The sequence below is a fragment of the Neolamprologus multifasciatus genome, chromosome 11 (genome assembly GCF_963576455.1).
Source record: "Neolamprologus multifasciatus chromosome 11, fNeoMul1.2, whole genome shotgun sequence".
Taxonomy (NCBI): domain Eukaryota; kingdom Metazoa; phylum Chordata; class Actinopteri; order Cichliformes; family Cichlidae; genus Neolamprologus; species Neolamprologus multifasciatus.
This window is the reverse complement of record NC_140449.1, coordinates 15,058,276-15,071,581: the sequence shown is the minus strand read 5'-3', so window position 1 is coordinate 15,071,581 and position 13,306 is coordinate 15,058,276.

Genomic DNA, 13,306 nt, shown 5'->3' with positions numbered 1-13,306 from the left:
AGCAAAGTAGCTGCTTATGTGTCCTGTCCATAAAACTAAACCTGATTATTTCAGTGAGTAATCACTCTGTGGTAAATTAGTTACTAAAGTTAGTAACAGGGAGCTAGCTGTGGTAGTGTGCCTTGTGAGTGATGGTGCATAGCATAAGCACATGATGTTTTTATGTGCAAATCTTTTTTAATACATTTACGAACTTCTCTCAATATGTCCACACTCTGATGCTGTGATTATTTCAAGGGCGCCAGACTCACCGAGAAGCGATGTCACCAAAATAAATAAAATATAATAAAATCATAGTAAAATGCTTCATAAAAATCTTCTGGCGTTCTAGTGGTTTGGTTAGGCTGTGTTTTGCACAGCAGGGATTCAAAAACAATAATCCTAGCAAAGTCTTTTTTCAACCTCTGGAAATTTGCTAATTAGAAATAGAAGTAGTTTTGCAAATATTCATCAGTAGTGAGCAAGAAAACAAATTAGCCTGATGATTACGATATATAAAAATGTAGTGCTGAATTTATCTAGAAGGGCTCATTGGCTATAGCTGTCCAGACACTTCACTGAAAATAACAAATATCAACCTCACGCTGGTGCTAGAGAAGAAGTCTGGGATCACTATTTGAGATGAAGATTCACAGTCTCAGAATTATGTGTTTGTCTTCCGTTTTGAGGTAATCTATCTGGATATTGACCTGTTACTACATAAGTGAAAATGTTGACCCGACAGTGGCACTAAATAAAAGTTAGAGGCTCATCAAAGTCATTGATGTTCTTAGACTGGGACTGAGAAGTAGAAATTAATACATTTCTTCGTCCAGAACTGCTTCACCCATCTGGAATAAATGTCCAGTAAATTGACACGTGACATCACACGTGTGGAATGATCAGGTCTGCAAACACCACAGTATGAATTTCAAATTGGATTTTCCAGGTCTGTGCCTTTGCTAATGGGTGTTGATATTATTTTCGGATTAAGCAAGACAGCGATGTGTGAGATTAGAGTATGACCAGTGTAAAAAGAAAGAGATCCCTTTGGGAGAGTTCAAGCCATAAAGCTTGTCTCATCTCTGAGGGGCAATGAGGCATTAGATTGAGTTCCCGTTTTAGTCACCCAGTCCTAATGGGTCATCTATCCTGAGAATCTTGGAGTTGTTCTGCCAAAGAGGGATCACACAAGCTTTGCTTCTCCTCTCTCTCTCTTTTTTGTCTGAGTCACTGTGAAGGTGACCAAGTAAAGAGAAAAACATCTTGAAACAGTCAAGTGATGTCCATCTGTAGTTTTCATAGGATTCCAATGGGATGGTGACAGATTGTTATTGGATTTGAGAATATTGCACTAATACAGAATTTGACCCTACATCACCCACTGGATCATCCATCCTCTACTGCAGAAGGCAGTACCATTTAACTGCGAACTTAGACTCATATCCACCGATCAAGCATACAATTATGAATAACACTGACTATCTCTTCATCGTGGCACCTTTAAGAAGGTGGGATATGTTATGGATCAAGTGAATATTTAGTCCTTAAAGCTAAACAATTAGAAACAGAAAAAATGGGCAAGTGTGAGGAGTTCAGAACTGCAGCTCTTGTGGGGTGTTCCCAGTCTGCAGTGGTCAAAATCTACCAAAAGTGGTCCAAGGAAGGAACAGTAACAACAATAACATGGTCATGGCTGGCCAAGGCTCATTGATGCATGTGGCCCCAAAGGCCCATGTGGTCTCATTTAACAGACAGCCGACTGCGGTTCAAAATACCGAAAAGAAAAAAAGTTAATCCTGGTTTTGACAGAACAGAATATACAGTGCTTTCCTCTGCATAGCTGCAGAGCAGTCCGGGTGATTATGGTGACCCTGTTTACCGCTGAAAACACCAACGGTGAGCTAGTGAGCATCGGAACTGAACAGAGGACCAATGGAAGAAGGTGTCCTGCTCTAATGAATCACATTTTCTTACATGGATGGCTGGGTGCATGTGTTGCTTACCTGGGGAACACCTAGCATCAGAATGAATTATTGGAAGAAGGCAAGCTGGCTGAGGCAGTGTGATATTTTGGCAATGTTCTGCTGGAAAACCTTGAATTCTCCCAACCACGTGGATGTTAGTTTCACATATAGACCCTTACATAGAAACGATATTCTCTGGTGGCCGTGGCCTCTTTTAGCAGGATAATGTGTTTGAGGACCACAATAACAACACTTTATTTCTTTATAATGTACTAGGAAAATGGGAAATATGTGCAGCAGTTTATCGAAACATGCACAAACACACATGGATATACAGTATACATTATGACTATCCTTATTTTCTTTAACACAGCCTGAACTGTGTTAGGTAGCTTTCTTATATAAGTAGTCTTCAAGATTAGTACTTCTGAATGCCATATATAGCACATGTTAGTGTGGTGTTTAATCTTCCTCATAACTTCTGTGACAGTTTTCCAGTATTTTTGGTTTCTAACTAAATACCTGCAGGACTTTAAGTCTTAGCTCTGCGTTGTATTTGTGTTAGTATCTTAGCATGCTAATTCATAGTTCTCAAAAAAATTACCGTCACTGTGAGCATGTCAGTAATCTTATGTTAGTGTTCCAAACACTGCTGCACTTAACTAATAACCACAAAGAGCCACTGGCATAACTGTCGTTTCTTAGTCGTTTCTGTGATCCTAATTTCAAAGTCAAGCTGTCTTTCCCTCTGGCTTTCCTGACCCCATAAATATAAACCACCCAACCTTTGCATCCATACATCTCCCTCTGCAACTTCCCCATCTCTGTGATCTAATCAAACCTTGGGTCATATCCATGACTCTTCAGGGGCTCATTAGTTTGTCCATTGGTCTCAACAAGCTTCAGTGCTAACCATGGAGCAAGCCTAAACCAAGCCTTAAAGCAGGCAAAGGCCACAAAGTCAACATGCTCCCGGGGAAGAAGGATGCAGCTGCTTCAGCAAGCATAAAAAACCCCCCATCTCAAAACAGACAAACAGAAAGCACTTTTAGAAGTTATAATGCTTGTGACAGCGCAATGACAAACGGAAAAGTGCTTACTGTCATGAGCAGTGGGTCCAGAGTGAGAATACAGTGGTGAGAATGAAGCTTGTCAAATGCATCAGCAATATTTCAGTTGTTGGGGTTCCAGGATACACATTGATATTCAGCCATAATGCAAAACCTCATTTCTAACTTTGGAAAGAAAGTGAGGTGGTAGGTGGGCAGACAGATACGGATTGAGCTGAAAGCTGTGGTGTGACAGGCAGAAGACATTTTGAGCTGACAGCTGGCAGAGGAGATGGAAGCCCTGCTGGAAGTGGGGTGTTAGGATGCTGCTTCTGCTGCCGCTGCAGCTTGATATCTCCTCCAGCCCGAGGGAAGATAAATCGTCTGTTGCTTCTCAGTTTGGAGACAGAGGAGCTTTTGCCTCACTGTCGGGGGGCAAAATGCTTATCAGTGGTTATGTTCAGATGTATTATGGTAAAATAAGCAGTTAAGTTTCCTGTTGCTGCTAATCTGCACTCTAGGGGTAGATGCACAGTGTGCTCTAAAATCCCAATTCAAAAGGAACAAGTTTGTTTACCAGGTAGAAACAGGGCATAAAATCAAGGGTTCAAACAAATGAAAACGAAACATGACTTTTTTTAGAGGTTGCTCCTGGATGTCGATGGAGTTTAGTTCCAGACCACTTTTTTTTTTTTTTTTTTTTTTTTTTTTCTTCTTTTTTGCCTGTCCCGTTTGGCTCTTTTGCCATCAGAATTATTGTCTAAAGGCGAAGAAAGATGCCCAACGGTTTTTCTTTACCAAATTGACCATCCCAGCTTTGCCGTAATGGTCCATTTGATTCACCTTTTATTCTTTATTTTATTTTCACTTGCTGAATACGGGACAGATTTGACTGGGGGAAAGAAAAGGGAGAAAGAAAGAGGGAAAGAAAGACAGTTGAGAAGAGGGACGGGGGAGAAGGGCAAAAAACAAAAACCAACAGAATAAGCAGAAGAAAAAAAATAAATAAATAAAAAAATAAATACATATATCGATCACCTGGATCACCTGTTGAGAAAGAAAAAAGAAAACAAGCAGAAGAAAACGAGAGTAATACAATAAACCACATCACAATGATATATGGGAATATGACAGTAACTACTAAATATTAAACATTATTGTGCAGCACGTAAGATCGACAGCACAGTGTGCATTGAGGTAGGAGCCAAAAAGGGTGTAGTTTGTGTGTGTGATCACCCGTGTGTACACCTGTGAGCATGGACGCGCTTGTTTTCTTAAAAGGTTCCCTCATGTAATGATCTGCTAGAGGGTGTGGGGGGCCACTGCCCCGTCCTCCAGGGCATGAAGCAGGTATGGAGGAGATCAAAACTCCAGACATCCAGAGGCCCCCAGAACACAAGAGACCAAGGAAGACCAACAGAGGGGCAGCCGCGCCACTGTCCCAGAAAGAGCCGAGGAGAGTCCCAGATGAGGGGTCACCCAGCAGCCACGGAGCAGAAGCCAGGGGGGGCTGCAGTGACGTGCCCGTGAGCTCCGCCGGCAGCCAGCTGTGCCTGAGTGACCGAGCCCCAGGCCGAGAGGCCGGGGGCACCCCACCTCCGAGGTGGCCCAAGCGAGCCCCAGGCTCCAGGCCCCGATAAGCAGCCGCCAAGGAGTGAGCCGGTGTGTACCCGGACGCCCACCCCCGGACACAAAGAACCACCAACGCACCGATGTCTGAGGGAGTCCGCCCCCGGCAGGGGAAGTGGTGGGGGGAGATAGGCCTCCAAACCTTGGAGGGCCTGAGCTGTCCTCAGAGAGGTGGCATCTGATACCCAACCTGACATATAGACACAGACATACAGGCACACACAGATACAAACATCCATTCCCACCCTCATGCTCTCATATGCACTTACTCCACACTCAACCAACGTGGAGACAGACATAAAGAGACGCTGTACACACACTCACACTCCCCAAGCGTACTCTACGAACCGGGTCTAGGTACCCTTGCCCCTGGAGGGGGGAACTGCACCCAGACCCAGGTTGTGTTACCCTTTTCCCTGCGGTGGGGAGAAGCAGACCGCCCCGACTCCGCAGCAGCAGGGAGGCCCCACATTCCGGATCCCAGTCGGACGGCCAACTCCTCCTCCTAGCCCCCCTGCTCCAGCAGGAAGCAGAGAACGAGGGTGAGAGAAGACTCCTAACCTCCCTCCACCCGCTCATTGTAGTGTTGATGTATGTGTGTTCTAAGGTGCATTTAAAACCCAGGAGGGCATGGAGCTACCTGCCAGAGAGCAGCAGGTAAGCGCATAGTCCCTCCTGCTAGCCCTCAATGTCTACGTGTATTTAAAATTGAGAGGTGGGCAACGACGCCGGGGGTGAGGTGTACACCCTGATGGTAATTGGGATTCCGTGTAGCGTGCCCACCCCCAAGATCCTATATGTATGTGTAATGAGAGTGTGAGTAATGTGAATGTCTAAGTTGCGGGATAAAATTGAGGCAGAGGCAGCCAGAAGGGGACAGAGGGGGGGGGGGGGGGGGGGGGTTACCTCCTCTGCACCCTGGTGACACACCCCTACTCCAAGGCCCTGCATGTGTGGGTGGTTGTGGTGGAGCGGGAAGAGGGAGGCAGCTGGAGATGGGGAGGGAAGGAAGGGAGGGGCAAGTGACCCCTCCCTGGGGCCAGCTCCCCCGCTGACCCCAGTAGGCACCCCCATACTCCGCGACCCGCCAGGGAAGGGGGGCCCAGGCCCATCCGAACCGGGGACCAGTGCAGCGGCGCCGCCCGGCCCCACAGAGCCCGGGGCAGTCCACCCAACCCCACAACAGAGAAAACTACACCCACCCCATCATCCACTCATCTTCCAGACTACATAAGACAATAGACGCCCAGGCTGAGATCTTCCTCCACCTCTCCTGTATCTCCCCCTCTTGCAGAGAGAGTTCCTGAGAGAGGAAAGCTCCTGCAAGATGTGACAACCCCCCCCCCCCCCACCAGTTGAAGAGCCCCCCAGGTGGCTCGGCGCACCGGCGGCACCCTGCGCCAGTGGCGGGCCCCCATATACCCACCGGCCCACAACCCCGGCAACACACCAACCAGGACCCAGGCCCCCGAGGCCCGGCCAGGGCCCCAGGCCAGAGCCGGAGCGCCCCCAGAACCTCACGCCCGTCCCGGACCCACCCAGGGGCAGCCAGGCTACCAGGTCAGTAACCCCCGTCCGTCAGCACAGACCCTCCCCTAGCCCCGCTGCACGTAGCCACGAGGAAGCCGTCACCTAAGAGCCAACAGAGCCCCTAATTGGCCATGACCGCTACCCCGGGTTGAGCCCCCCAAGGAAGATGCTCCCGGGGAACCGCCTGACGCCCTAAGCCCGACCCTACCCCCACACCAATCACAACAGTGAAGGCGAGACCAAAATATGACCCCCCACCCCCACTAGGTGATGGAGGTGATCAAAGGAGTCCAGAGCAATTGATCTGATGTGGTGGCAGAGGCTGTATCAAGACTAATGTAATCTAATAGATAATTTCTATATTGGTTAGAATTAAGATTGTTTTTATTTTTCCAGTTCATGAGGACTGTTTTCTTGGCTATGCATAGGGCAGTGAAAACCATATGGGCTATATTCTTTTCTGAAGTGACATTATCTAAGCTGCCCAACAAACACACTAAGGGGGAAGTTGGAATGTTACATTTCAGACACTTTGATAAGTCTTCACATATCTCGCGCCAAAACTTCTGAACTGGTGGACAGAACCAAAGAGCGTGGATATAATTGTCCGGTGAATTGGTTTGGCAGTGTGAGCAGTTGTTGGTAGATGCAAAGCCCATCTTGAACATCCGATGACCTGTATAGTGCACTCTATGTAGTATTTTGTATTGAATTAATTGAAGACTGGGATTTCTGATTAGATGAAAGGTTTTTAAGCAAATCTGAGACCAGAAGTTTTGGTCTAAGTTAACTGATAAATCCGCTTCCCATTTTGCAATAGGAAGTGATATTGATTCATCTGTTTTAGAAAGCATTCTGTACATTTTGGATAGTAATTTGGGGGTTTTAAGAGTAAAAAATTGAACCACACTTGGTGGTGTTTGTAGTTCAACTTGACCCAGTTTAAATTTCTTTTTTATTATGGATTTAATTTGTTGATATTCTAAAAATCTTTTCTTGTTGATCCCATATTGTGTAACTAGTCTGTCAAATGAAATAAATTCTGTTCCTTCTAGTATATGTTCTACATATTTGATTCCTTTACCATTCCAATCTGAAAAGTTTATCATATTATTGTTTTGTAATATGTCAGGGTTGTTCCAGATAGGTGTACGTTTGCATGGGATTAATGAAGACTCCGTCAATTTTAGAAACTCCCACCATGCTGTCAGAGAAGAGCTGATGTTGATGCTTTTGAAGCATTCATGTCGTTGGATGTTTGAGCTGATAAATGGTAGATCTGAAATCTCTAGATTATTGCAAAGTGCTTGTTCTACATCTAGCCAAGGTTCATCTAAGAGGGTATGTTTTAGCCATCCTGAGATAAACTGAAGCCTGTTGGCTAAGAAGTAGTGCTGAAAGTTCGGTAGTTCTAATCCTCCTTTATCCTTGGTTTTTTGTAGTGTTTTTAAGCTTATACGTGGGGGCTTATTTTTCCAAAGGAATTTGGACATATATGAATCTAGAGATCTGAACCAATCTTGCGGCGGTTTAGTTGGGATCATTGAGAATAAATAATTTATTTTTGGTAATACCATCATTTTTATAGCAGCAACCCTTCCCATGAGTGATATGGGTAGACATTTCCATCTAGCCAGATCACCTTCTACTTTCTTTAAAAGTGGGGTATGGTTTAATTTAGTTAGATCTGCAAGCTTGGGAGAAACATTAATACCTAAATATTTTATATTTCCCGATTGCAGTGGAGTAGAAGAGGAATTATGGAAGCAGCAATTAATAGGAAGGACTGTAGATTTTGACCAGTTAATTGAGTAATCTGATATTCTTGCAAAAGAGTTTATCAATTCAATCACCCCAGAGATATTGGTTTGTGAATTTTGGAGAAAGAGTAACACATCATCAGCATAAAGGCTGATTTTATGTTCTACGTTCTTGCATTTTATGCCCTTAATTGCTGAATTCTGTCTAATTGCTGCTGCTAGTGGTTCGATAAAAATTGCAAACAGTGAAGGGGAGAGTGGGCATCCCTGCCTGGTGCCCCTCAGGAGACATAAGCTGGAGGATGTCTGGTCATTTGTTCTGACACAAGCTGTTGGGGAATTATATAATATTTTTAACCAGTTGATGAAAGAAGATCCAAAACCAAATTTGTGTAAAGTTGCAAATAGAAATTTCCAGTTAACTCTGTCAAACGCTTTTTCTGCATCTAAGGAAAATATTGTAGTTTCAAGGTTTTTACTGTATGAGTAGTCTATCAAATTAAGTAATCTACGTGTATTTGTTGATGAGTGCCTACCTTTTATGAAACCAGTTTGGTCAGGATGAATTAAGAGGGGGGTTATTTTCTCTAGTCTCTTCGAGAGAGCTTTGCAGATTATTTTGAGGTCTACATTAATAAGGGATATTGGACGATAGCTTGAGGGATATACAGGGTCTTTGCCTGGTTTTAGCAGGAGATTAATGTTTGCAGAATTCATATTTGATGGAAGTCTGCCCTTTTCTTTGATTTCTAACAACGTTCTGTAAAAAACTGGTGCTAGAATCGTCCAGAATTCTTTGTAGAATTCTGCAGGAAAGCCGTCTGGACCTGGAGCCTTATTATTGGACATATTTATCAGGGCTTCCTGGAGTTCACCTGATGTCAGTGGCGAATCCAGTGCCATTGCTTGAGAGTCTAATAATTTTGGGAGAGTTATGTTGTCTAAAAATTGATCAATTTCCTTTTTAGATGGGTTTATTTGTGGTGAATACAACGTTTTATAGAAATCCCTGAAAATGTTGTTTATTTGTTTCGGTTCATATATTGTGTTCCCAGATGAATCTTGAACAGCACATATAGTTGTTTTTTCTTTATTTATTTTTAACTGGTTTGCTAGAAATTTACCGGATTTATTACTATGTTCATAATTTTGTAAGCGTAGTCTTTGTACTAAGAATTTTGTTTTTCTATCAATTATCTCATTTAATTCTAGTTTTGTTTTGCGTATTTTGTTCAATGTTTCCTGATCTTGGTGGGACGTGTAGGCTTCTTCTAGTGATTTGATGTTTTTTTCTAATTCCTGAATATTTTTGTTTTCTTTTTTCTTTTTATGTGATGAGAAAGAAATTATTTTACCTCTCATCACAGCTTTCCCTGCTTCCCATAAAACAGAAGCTGATGTTCCGGGAGTGTCATTAAAGTCTAAATATGAAGTCCACTCTTTTTTAAAATATTTAATAAAGTCTTCATCTTTAAGCAGTGATGTATTAAATCTCCAGTTTTTACTTGGCATAGTATTATTCTTGTGCATTAGTGTTAAAGATACAGGAGCATGATCGCTGACAACTATAGGGTGAATCTCAGTGTCTGAAACGTCACTCAGCAGTGAGCTGCTGACCAAAAAATAATCTAGACGAGAGTAGGAGTGATAAACATGTGAAAAAAAAGTATATTCCTTACTGGTGGGGTGAAGGGAGCGCCATGCATCGCAAAGACCAAAGTCGCTCATATACTGTTTGATTATATTTGTGGACTGCCAATTACGCTGAGTTCCTGCTGTATTGAGCCTATCCATTTCTTCATTCAGTCCAAGGTTGAGGTCGCCTCCAAGCACAAGTGTGCCATCTAAGTGTTCAGAGAGTGCACTGAAAAAAACCGTGAAAGAATGAGGGATCATCAACATTTGGACCATATACACTTACAATACATAGCTTTTTATCAAGTATAGATAGTTTAATGATTAAGAATCTGCCCTCTGGATCTATAACTGTATCGAGTACTGTGAAATTAATTTTTTTATGAATTAAAATTGCTACTCCCCTTTGTCTAGAATTATAACAGGCTGAGAACACATTAGGAAACTCAGGTGTTTTAAGTTCATTCGAACCTCTAAGAGGTCTGTGGGTCTCTTGTAAAAGGACAACATCTGCCTGTAGTTTTTTGAGTTGGTTAAATATTTTTAACCTCTTTTCTCTGGAGCCAGCTCCATTTACATTCCATGTAACGAATCTTAGTGCACCCATAGATGTCTGTGCATAACTAGGGGTGTACTCTGTGTGTGTCGCTTAGACAGGTGGAGAGAATACCTCACTTGTTCATAAATAAGGAGAGGGAGAGAGAGAAAAAATGTGTGGCGAGATGCTCCCCGAGTCTGACTATGTGTTTGCATATTTACTAATATGAGTATGCTTGGCTTAAGTGTGTGTATCCCATAGGTCTGTGTGCGCTGTCTGACTGATGTAAATGTGCTGCCGTTGAGCGCATGACTGTGCGTGATCGTGCAGTGAGTAAGTGTCGAAATAAATGATGTTGTTTGTGGATGAGTGTGGAAGCAGGTGATCGAAGCAGTGAAAGAAATAAAGAAAGAAACCAAGGACGAGGGTGAGCAGCATAAAAACAAGAGGGGGAAAAGAGAGAGAAAAAAAAAAAAAAAAAAAAAAAAAAACGAGAAGAGAGAAAAGAAAACGTAAACATTCCAATTAAATCACTGACGGAGAGTGACGGTGTTAATACTGCTATGAAATCACACTTAAGATGCGATTTGATACCGGTAAGTTAAACAAATGTTAATCCAAGTTAGTGTGAGTGGATAGGGAAAGGGTGTAGCGGATTCTTATCTGGTCTGAAGTTAATACAGCCACGGAGTGATGTTGGGGTCGCGGTGGAGCTGTCCGTCCACGTACAGCCGGTCCACAGCGATGACAGCGCGGGAGCCCTTCTGGATGAAGCCGCGTCGGATTGGGAAAAGGACCCTGCGTCGTTCCAGGATCTCTTTGGGGAACTGATCGTTCACGCTGAAGTCCGTTCCTTTTAATTCCCTGCCGCGGCTTTTCACATGTTGCTTTTGTTTGAAGTGGCCGAATTTGGCCACGATAGGACGTGGTCTCCCGGCCGTAGCCCGAATGGGGCCGAGGCGATGCACCCTATCGAAGACGATGTTCTTCACCGTGTCCTCCGGCAGCTTCAGGTGGGTTTTGATGAAGCTTTTTACCGTGGTCTCCGCGTCCTCTCCAGCGGCTTCTGGAATACCAGAAAATACTAGATTATCACGCATGCTACGAGCTTGTAGATCAATAACCGTTTCTTTTATTTTTTTATTTTCTCTATTGAGCTGGGTAACATTTTCTGTGAGAGATTTCACCGACTCCCTTAGCGTGGCATTTTCAGCAGCGAGCGTTTCCACTTGCTGCTGGCTGAACTCCAGGGATTCTCGCAAGCATTTAAATTCCCGGTGAAGAATCTCCACCAGGGACAGCCTTGCGTCGAAACTGGACAATCGCTTGTCGATTGACTCCAGTATGTCGGCAATATCTTTGCCAGCTGGCGATGTTGTGCCGGGGGAATCTGCCGGGCGTTGTCTTTTCGACGACGGCGTCTCAGATTTGGCCGGGGAAGCTGCACTCTGGGCCTTCTTCATCACGAGATCCTGAAAGCACTGATCAATATAATCTTGGAGAGCGTCTAAACTCTCCCCGTTGTTCTCCAGGGTGTTGGAGATAATTTAGGCAAATATTGTTAGTTATGAGACAATTGAAAAGTGTATTTGGTAATACTGAAGCTTAAAGAAATTTGTTCAAATCTAAACTACCATTTGCTTTAATTTTCCGCCAAAATCTCCGGCGTCTGACGTCAGTTACAACATTAGTCGCTTACCTTGACTGTCACTTCCGCTTACCTCTGCCGTCTCCTCCTCCAGACCACATTTGCCTGATAATAGACTTCTGGTCTTAATTGAACTCGTTCTTGTATTTAGTAAAGATGAGCATGAGAATGATAGCTACGTGAACTGGTGGGAGGACCTGAACGAAGGAGGTGCAGAACAGAAAGAAACAGAGGGAGGGACAATAATGACAGAACAATCTGTCAGACTTAAAACGTTCCAATCTGCCCACAAATTTGATCTTGTCTTTTTATTCATGATAGACAACAAATAAGTAGTGAATTTTTCTGTGATGTTGGGATCAAAACAGAAAGCCCTGCAAAGGTTTACCTCACATAACTGTGTTCAAGTGAACTGTCCTTATAGTAAGCTACCAACTATCTCAACTTTTTCCTTGTCCATAAGCGAGGAAAAATGACCATCTGAAAGTTAGCATTGCTAATACCTTATTACTGCAGAAAATAAGTCCTGGCAAAAAATGTTTATTACCCTTGTAGTTCTATTTTGCCAGATAGTCTCCACAATTAATGCAACTTTTATAAACAAAAATGCAATTTCCAAAATAAATTATGAACCTATGGTATGTAAAACCTTCAAACTCATCTAAACCCAGACCTCCTTCTAAAAACAAAACCAAAAAAGGTACATGTACTTTGACTCTTCTAGCTGAAAAGTCAGGAACATCAATGATATTATAATTAGGCCTCAGGGAAACGACTTAATTCACTAAAATTCCACCCAATAGTTCTGGAGATGTTTCAATGAAAACCAAAATCATAAACCTCAATATTTCAGTCTTGACTAAAACATTTTTTTTAAAAAACAAAAAAAACAAAACAAAACTGTAGACAAAATTGAAGCATTCATCTTTTCAGCAGTTCTAGGACACCAGAAAATCTGTAGCCAAGGAGAGAAGAAAAGAATAGGGCACATACGAAATTGCAATATTGCTCAGCACATTTCTCTGCTGTCCTCCCCCTCTTTTTCTCCAGGAGTTTTAGCTGATTCTAGCCTCAGGATAAAGAGGCCTTCTGTTTGTGTAGCAGACCTGACCTCTGAAACCCTGCAGCAACACATCCTTCACATGATGAACCCAAGAAAAGTGGAAACCTGGAACCAAAGCAAATAATAGGCAGAGACACATTCCCACTGGCCAACCAGGATGGTCTCCACAGTTTCTGTGTGTGCCTTCATGCCAGTTTGTGTGTTACCCATTGCTTCTTGCCAAAGCGAGGCTTTTTGTCTGTTCCAATATATTTCCGACAATCTGTCTTTAGATGGCATTCAGTTTGATGAGTCCGGTTTTCTGAATGGTTCCAGGATTGTGCACATTATGAGCCTCTTGAGGTATTGATGTTTTGAGGTTCGAGATTCCCATTTCCTGGTACCTCTCCCAAATTATACTACCTTCCACATGCAGGTGTCCCTAGACGGCCTGCTACATCAGACAGAAGCCTTTATTCAGTTGGGGGGCTTATCGCTGAGACTGAACAACGACCCTCGTGTCCACTGA